Source organism: Rana temporaria, chromosome 3 (genome assembly GCF_905171775.1).
Source record: "Rana temporaria chromosome 3, aRanTem1.1, whole genome shotgun sequence".
Lineage (NCBI taxonomy): Eukaryota > Metazoa > Chordata > Amphibia > Anura > Ranidae > Rana > Rana temporaria.
The window spans coordinates 386,890,264-386,896,531 of record NC_053491.1 but is presented as its reverse complement, the minus strand read 5'-3'; positions in this window follow the sequence as shown (position 1 = coordinate 386,896,531).

The window sequence follows — 6,268 nt, the reverse complement described above, 5'->3', positions numbered from 1 at the left end:
TCCCTGGTTTTACTGAGCCTGGCAACCCTGATGGGGCCCCCTAGTGGCATGGGGCCCTTGGGCAGTGCCCGAGTGACTCAATGGTCAGTCCGCCCCTGCTATGGGGGTATATGAGCTGATGGTCTCATGTCATCTGGATTCAAACCACACTTTCTAACACCTCCACTTTTAGTAAGACTGAAATCTCCTTTGGACTCTGAATGAGGATGGACTTCTCAAACTGTATTTTGTTTACCAGAATAGATTACATGCACTATTGGGCTCTTTTAGTAAACCTCAAAACATTAACACTTCCTTGGTGTCATGTTTGAACATCATCTTTGGATAACCAGAACTGAACTGAAAGAGAAGCTGAATGGGCAACTGAGAGGAGTCACAGGACACTTTGAAGCTCAGGTATCCTGTGGCATTTTGTTCTGAAAGCTCTGGATTGATGGACTATATAGCCCAAGTTGTAGCTCTATGTAGATGACAGGCAGCTTGCTGTTATGTCTTCAACTGTTCATTCTGGCTTCACTTGAAGCAGTAGTAATTGGCCAGTATGGTTGTTGACAAAAGGGGTGGAGCTTTATAAAAGGCTGTCATGGTCTGTATGTCTATGGCAGTGTGATCACGTCAACAGCTGTAAATAAAATTCATTTTTGTCTTACACTATGGAATAGGCTTAAAGAGTAACTGCAGTCTGCTCACATTATTTGTAATAAAAACATCTTTGCCATTCTGAAGCTTCCCTTCAACCATTCCCTTTGCATATTATTTTATATATACTTTGATTCTGTACTTGCCAAATATGCTGCAGAAATCTCCCTCCACCGAGTTAGGCTGCAACCATTTTACCTGTGGGCAGCTGAAGCTGCAGCCTGTTCAAGTTCTGGATATACACAGACACCAGGGGAGGGCTGGCAGCCTTAGGCCTGGGGGTAGGGTGACCACGTGTCCCGGATTGCCCGGGACAGTCCTGCATTTTGTAGGTCTGTCCCAGGCACCTTAATTCCAGGACAATACAGTGTCCCGGAATGAAACTGACACAGCCACCCCCAAGCCAAACTAATGCCCCCACAAAAGGCCTCCACATCACCCCTTTACTCACTGAAAGTACTTGTCCAGGAGGACAATGCCTGGAGGAGCAAAAGTCCCCGCCCCTGCTTGTGATTGGAGAAATCATAAATCCTGCCTCTTGTATCCAATCACTGTGCTGTGATTCATTACAGCACAAGCCTATTTTTGGGAAGGGGGGTGTCCCTGAATGGTAGTTTAGAAATGTGGTCACCCTACCTGGGGGGTAAGTCCAGTCAAGTGGCCCATAGAGCGTGGAAAAGTGATGGATCGAGGAAAACAGTCTAAGATTTTTCATGATCACAAGAGTCCGCACAGAGGCCTCCCCTTACATCAGAGTCCGCACAGAGGCCTCCCCTTACATCAGAGTCCGCACAGAGGCCTCCCCTTACATCAGAGTCCGCACAGAGCCTCCCCTTACATCAGAGTCCACACAGAGGCCCCCCTTACATCAGAGTCCGCACAGAGGGCTCCCCTTACATCAGAGTCCGCACAGAGGGCTCCCCTTACATCAGAGTCCACACAGAGGCCCCCCTTACATCAGAGTCCGCACAGAGGGCTCCCCTTACATCAGAGTCCGCACAGAGCCTCCCCTTACATCAGAGTCCGCACAGAGGCCTCCCCTTACATCAGAGTCCGCACAGAGGGCTCCCCTTACATCAGAGTCCACACAGAGGCCCCCCTTACATCAGAGTCCGCACAGAGGGCTCCCCTTACATCAGAGTCCACACAGAGGCCCCCCTTACATCAGAGTCCGCACAGAGCCTCCCCTTACATCAGAGTCCACACAGAGGCCTCCCCTTACATCAGAGTCCGCACAGAGGCCTCCCCTTACATCAGAGTCCGCACAGAGGCCTCCCCTTACATCAGAGTCCACACAGAGCCCATATACATCAGATCTGATGTAAGGGGTGTTCTGGGAAACTTGATTTAAGGGTGCATGCTGTGGACTATTGTGTAAAGAGGGTCTCTGCTCACCAAAGCCTGCCCCCCCTCCCCTTTAACAAAGTCCACAGAGCACCCCTTTTTATACACTGGGAGGCAAGTGAGACTAGAGAGCTTACCAGGATGGAGGCTGAGGCGCAGGCAGGCTCCCCCCGGGTCACCAGCCCGGGGGGAGATTTCCACCCTGCCCCCCCTGCCAGCCCTCCCCTGACAGACACTCTCATTGGCCCTCTTATGACTCATCCCTCCTCCCTTCCTGGCAAACTCTCACGAGAGATAGAGAGAGCTGTGCATGATGTCGTAAGCCTAGGCTTTTTACCAGACAAGAAACAGGAAGTGGGCTGTACAAGGTATTTACTGGCAGAAAGAAAAATGTTTTACTATCCAAAGTGCAGGAGATTTAATAGATGGAAAGTTGAAAAAATGACTGAAGGTCCACTTTACTAAATACCTAAAAGATTGTATATTATTACCGTATTTAATCGGCGTATACCGCGCACTTTTTCCCCCTGAAAATAGGGTCAAAATAACGGGTGCGCGATATACGCCGATAGCATTCCTCGGAGGGGAAGGAGGGGGACGAGCGCCCGCCGGAAATCACCGAGCCATCATCTCCTCTTGGTTCTCACTCGGCTGTCACGTCACACACGCACAGTCCCGCCTCCGCCACCAGCATTGGACCAGTGTTCTGTTTGTCACAGGAGATGGTCCAATGCCGATGGCGGAGGCGGGACTGTGTGTGTGTGATGTGATGTGACAGCCGAGTAAGAGCCGAGTGGAGATGACGGCTCGTGATTTCCGGCGGGCGCTCGTCCCCCTCCGAGGTATGCCATAGGTACGCGCTACAGTTCTGCCCACGTTTAAGGGTTTCCTCACCCTCCCCTTCACCACAGAATGAGAATGCTGAACATTTGGGTATAGAAGCCCCAAGCCGCGCTACATGTGTCAGGTAAAAGAAATTCTGCTTATTTTTTGTGACATCATGAAAGTCTAGATGGGAGAATAAGAAGTCATTTTAAGAATTCATAAAAAGTTTGTGTCTAATGTTAAATAGTGATTATAAATAACTGTAACTGTAGTTTTTCCAGAAAATTCCCTCTTAAAATTGGGGTGCGCGTTATACGCCGGCGCGCGTTATACGCCGATAAATACGGTAATAAGTGAGCCAGTACCCATCCAACACATGCACGCCAAACAGGCCTTTTAGCATTAATAGCATTCGATAGGCTTGAAAAACAGATTCAGCATCCTTTACAGCTTCAGTGCCTTGAAAAAGTATTCACCCCCTTAAAATTTTGAAATGATACAAGAGACTTTTAGAGGCTGCAGACATACTACAGGAGACTCTGAAGACTGCTAACATACATTGCCTTGAAAACGTATTCATACCCCTTGAAATTTTCCATATTTTGTCATGTTACAACCAAAAACGTAAATGTATTTATTGGGATTTAATGTGATGGATCAACACAAAGTGGCACATAATTATGAAGTGGAAGGAAAATGATAAATGGTTTTAATTTTTTTTTTACCAATAAATATGTGAAAAGTGTGGCGTGCATTTGTATTCAGCCACCCTGAGTCTTTTTGGGGATACCAGCTACCAACTAGAGAGTGACATTTTTGCCCATTCTTTTTAGAAAAATAGCTTAAGCTCTGTCAGATTGGATGGAGAGTCTGTGAAAAGCAATTTTCAAGTCTTGCCACAGATTCTCTTTTGGATTCAGGTCTGGACTTTGATTGGGCCATTCTAACACATGAATATGCTTTGATCTAAACTATTCTATTGTAGCTCTGGCTGTATGTTTAGGGTCGTTGTCCTGCTGGAAGGTGAACCTTCGCCCCAGTCTCAAGTCTTTTGCAGACTCTAACAGGTTTTCTTCTAAGATTGCCCTGTATTTGGCTGCATTCATCTTCCCATCAGCTCTGACCAACTTCAATGTCCCTGCTGAAGAAAAGCATCCACACAACATGATGCTGCCACCACCATGTTTCACGGTAGGAATGGTGTGTTCAGGGTGATGTTCAGTGTTAGTTTTCCGCCACACATAGTGTTTTGCTTTTAGGCCAAAGAGTTAAATTTTGGTCTCATCTGACCAGAGCACCTTCTTCCACATGCTTGCGGTGTCCCCCACATGGTTTCTCGCAAACTTCTTATGGCTTTCTGTCAACAATGGCTTTCCTCTTGCCACTCTTCCATAAAGGCCAGATCTGTGGAGTGCACAACTAATAGTTGTCCTGTGGAAACATTCCACCACCTGAGCTGTGGTCTCTGCAGCTCCTCCAGAGTTACCATGGGCCCCTTGGCTGCTTCTCCGATTAATGCTCTACAGCCCAGCTTGTCAGTTTAGGTGAATGGCCATGTCTTTGTAGGTCTGCTCTAACAAACCTCTAAGGGCCTCACAGAACAGCTGTATTTATACTGAGATTAAATTACACACCGGTGGACTCTATTTACTAATTAGGTAACTTCTGAAGGCAATTAGTTCCACTAGATTTTAGTTAGGGGTTTCAGAGTAAAGGGGGCTGAATACAAATGCACGCTACACTTTTCAGATATTTATTTGTAAAAAATGTTAAAAACCATTTATCATTTTCCTTCCACTTCACAATTATGTGACACTTTTTGTGTTGGTCTATCAGATAAAATCCCGATACATTTACGTTTTTGGTTGTAACATGACAAAATTTAGAACATTTTAAGGGGTATGAATACCTTTTTCAAGCCACTGTAGACCTGCTACTTGAGGACAATGCCTCACCCATAAAATGTACAGCCAGTGTGACACATGACACCTCCCTCATATATGATACATGGTACAAGTAGCTGGCTTATAGAAAACTCCCTTTATACTGTAAACAAAACAAAAGAACTCGCCCTTTTTCCGGAAGAAAATACTTTTTTAGTAACACTGTGACAAACGGCTCCAATTTAGGAACTAGAAGTATGCACATGGCAGTCCCAAATTATATAAGTGCAGGAAATCTGTATATAGAAACACAAAACGTGGATATACATAATAGAGTACATGTAGTAAACAACCCCCTTTCCTCAGAGACCTAAATAAAAATAAAAAAAACATATCATACACATGTAAGAAAGTATATAAAATGTCATTCATAAAAAAATAAAAATAAATCATAGATATATACAGTGGGGAAAATAAATATTTTCCTCCTGAGATGTGTGCAAACCTGGTCACTAACTGCAAGAAACATCTTACCTCTGTGCTTGCCAAGAAAGGTTTCTCCACCAAGTACAAAGTCATGTTTTGCTTGGGGATCAAATATTAACCCCCCTGACGGTAAACCCGAGCGTGATTCGGGGTTGGTTTTACATGTTAGGATCGGCAAACCCGAGTCACGCTCGGGCTGGACGGGCTTACCTTTCGCTGGATCCACAGGCTTGGTTTACTCACCTTGTCCCTGGATCCAGCGATGCCACCCGCTGTGTGAGCGAGCGGGTCCTCCTCGCTCGATTCACAGTCCCCGTGTGACGCCGATCTCCGTTCCCTGCGACGTTACGACGCACGGGGACGGAGAACGGCGCCAAATTCAAAAAAGTAAACAAACACATTACATACAGTATACTGTAATCTTATAGATTACAGTACTGTATGTAAAAAATACACACCCCCCTTGTCCCTAGTGGTCTGCCCAGTGTCCTACATGTACTTTTATATAATAAAAAATTTCATTTCTGCCTAAAAACTGTAGATTGTCCAAAAGTGTCCCTTTATGCCAAAAATGGTTTTAGATCAGCTAGAAAACAGCGATAATAAATTATAATCACTTGCAGAAATGTGCGATAGCGATTTGCGGGGAAATTCGTCATAAAAAAAATAAAATAATGACAGCGACAATTCTGCAACTGCAAATTTCAGTGATTTTGAGTTGATTACATTATTGAATAATTTTTATTATAATTATATTATTATTTGTTATAATTATTTATTATATTATAATTTATAATTTTGTTTTAAAAAAAAATCATGCCCGGGATGCCTACAAGACTCTTGCTTGGTCAGATTTAAGTGAGTTATTTCTAAAAATTACAGGCCTACAGTATAAAACGCCAATTTCCTTGCAAAATAAATGTACCGCATTTGGTACGTAATTCCAGACAGAATCATACCGCCAGGGAGGTTAATTTTACTCACTGAACTGCAACTTAAAGGGTCACTAAAGGAAAAAAATGGTTTTGCTGAAATGACTGTTTACAGGGTATAGAGACATACAAGTTAACTGATTCCTTTTAAAAATGATT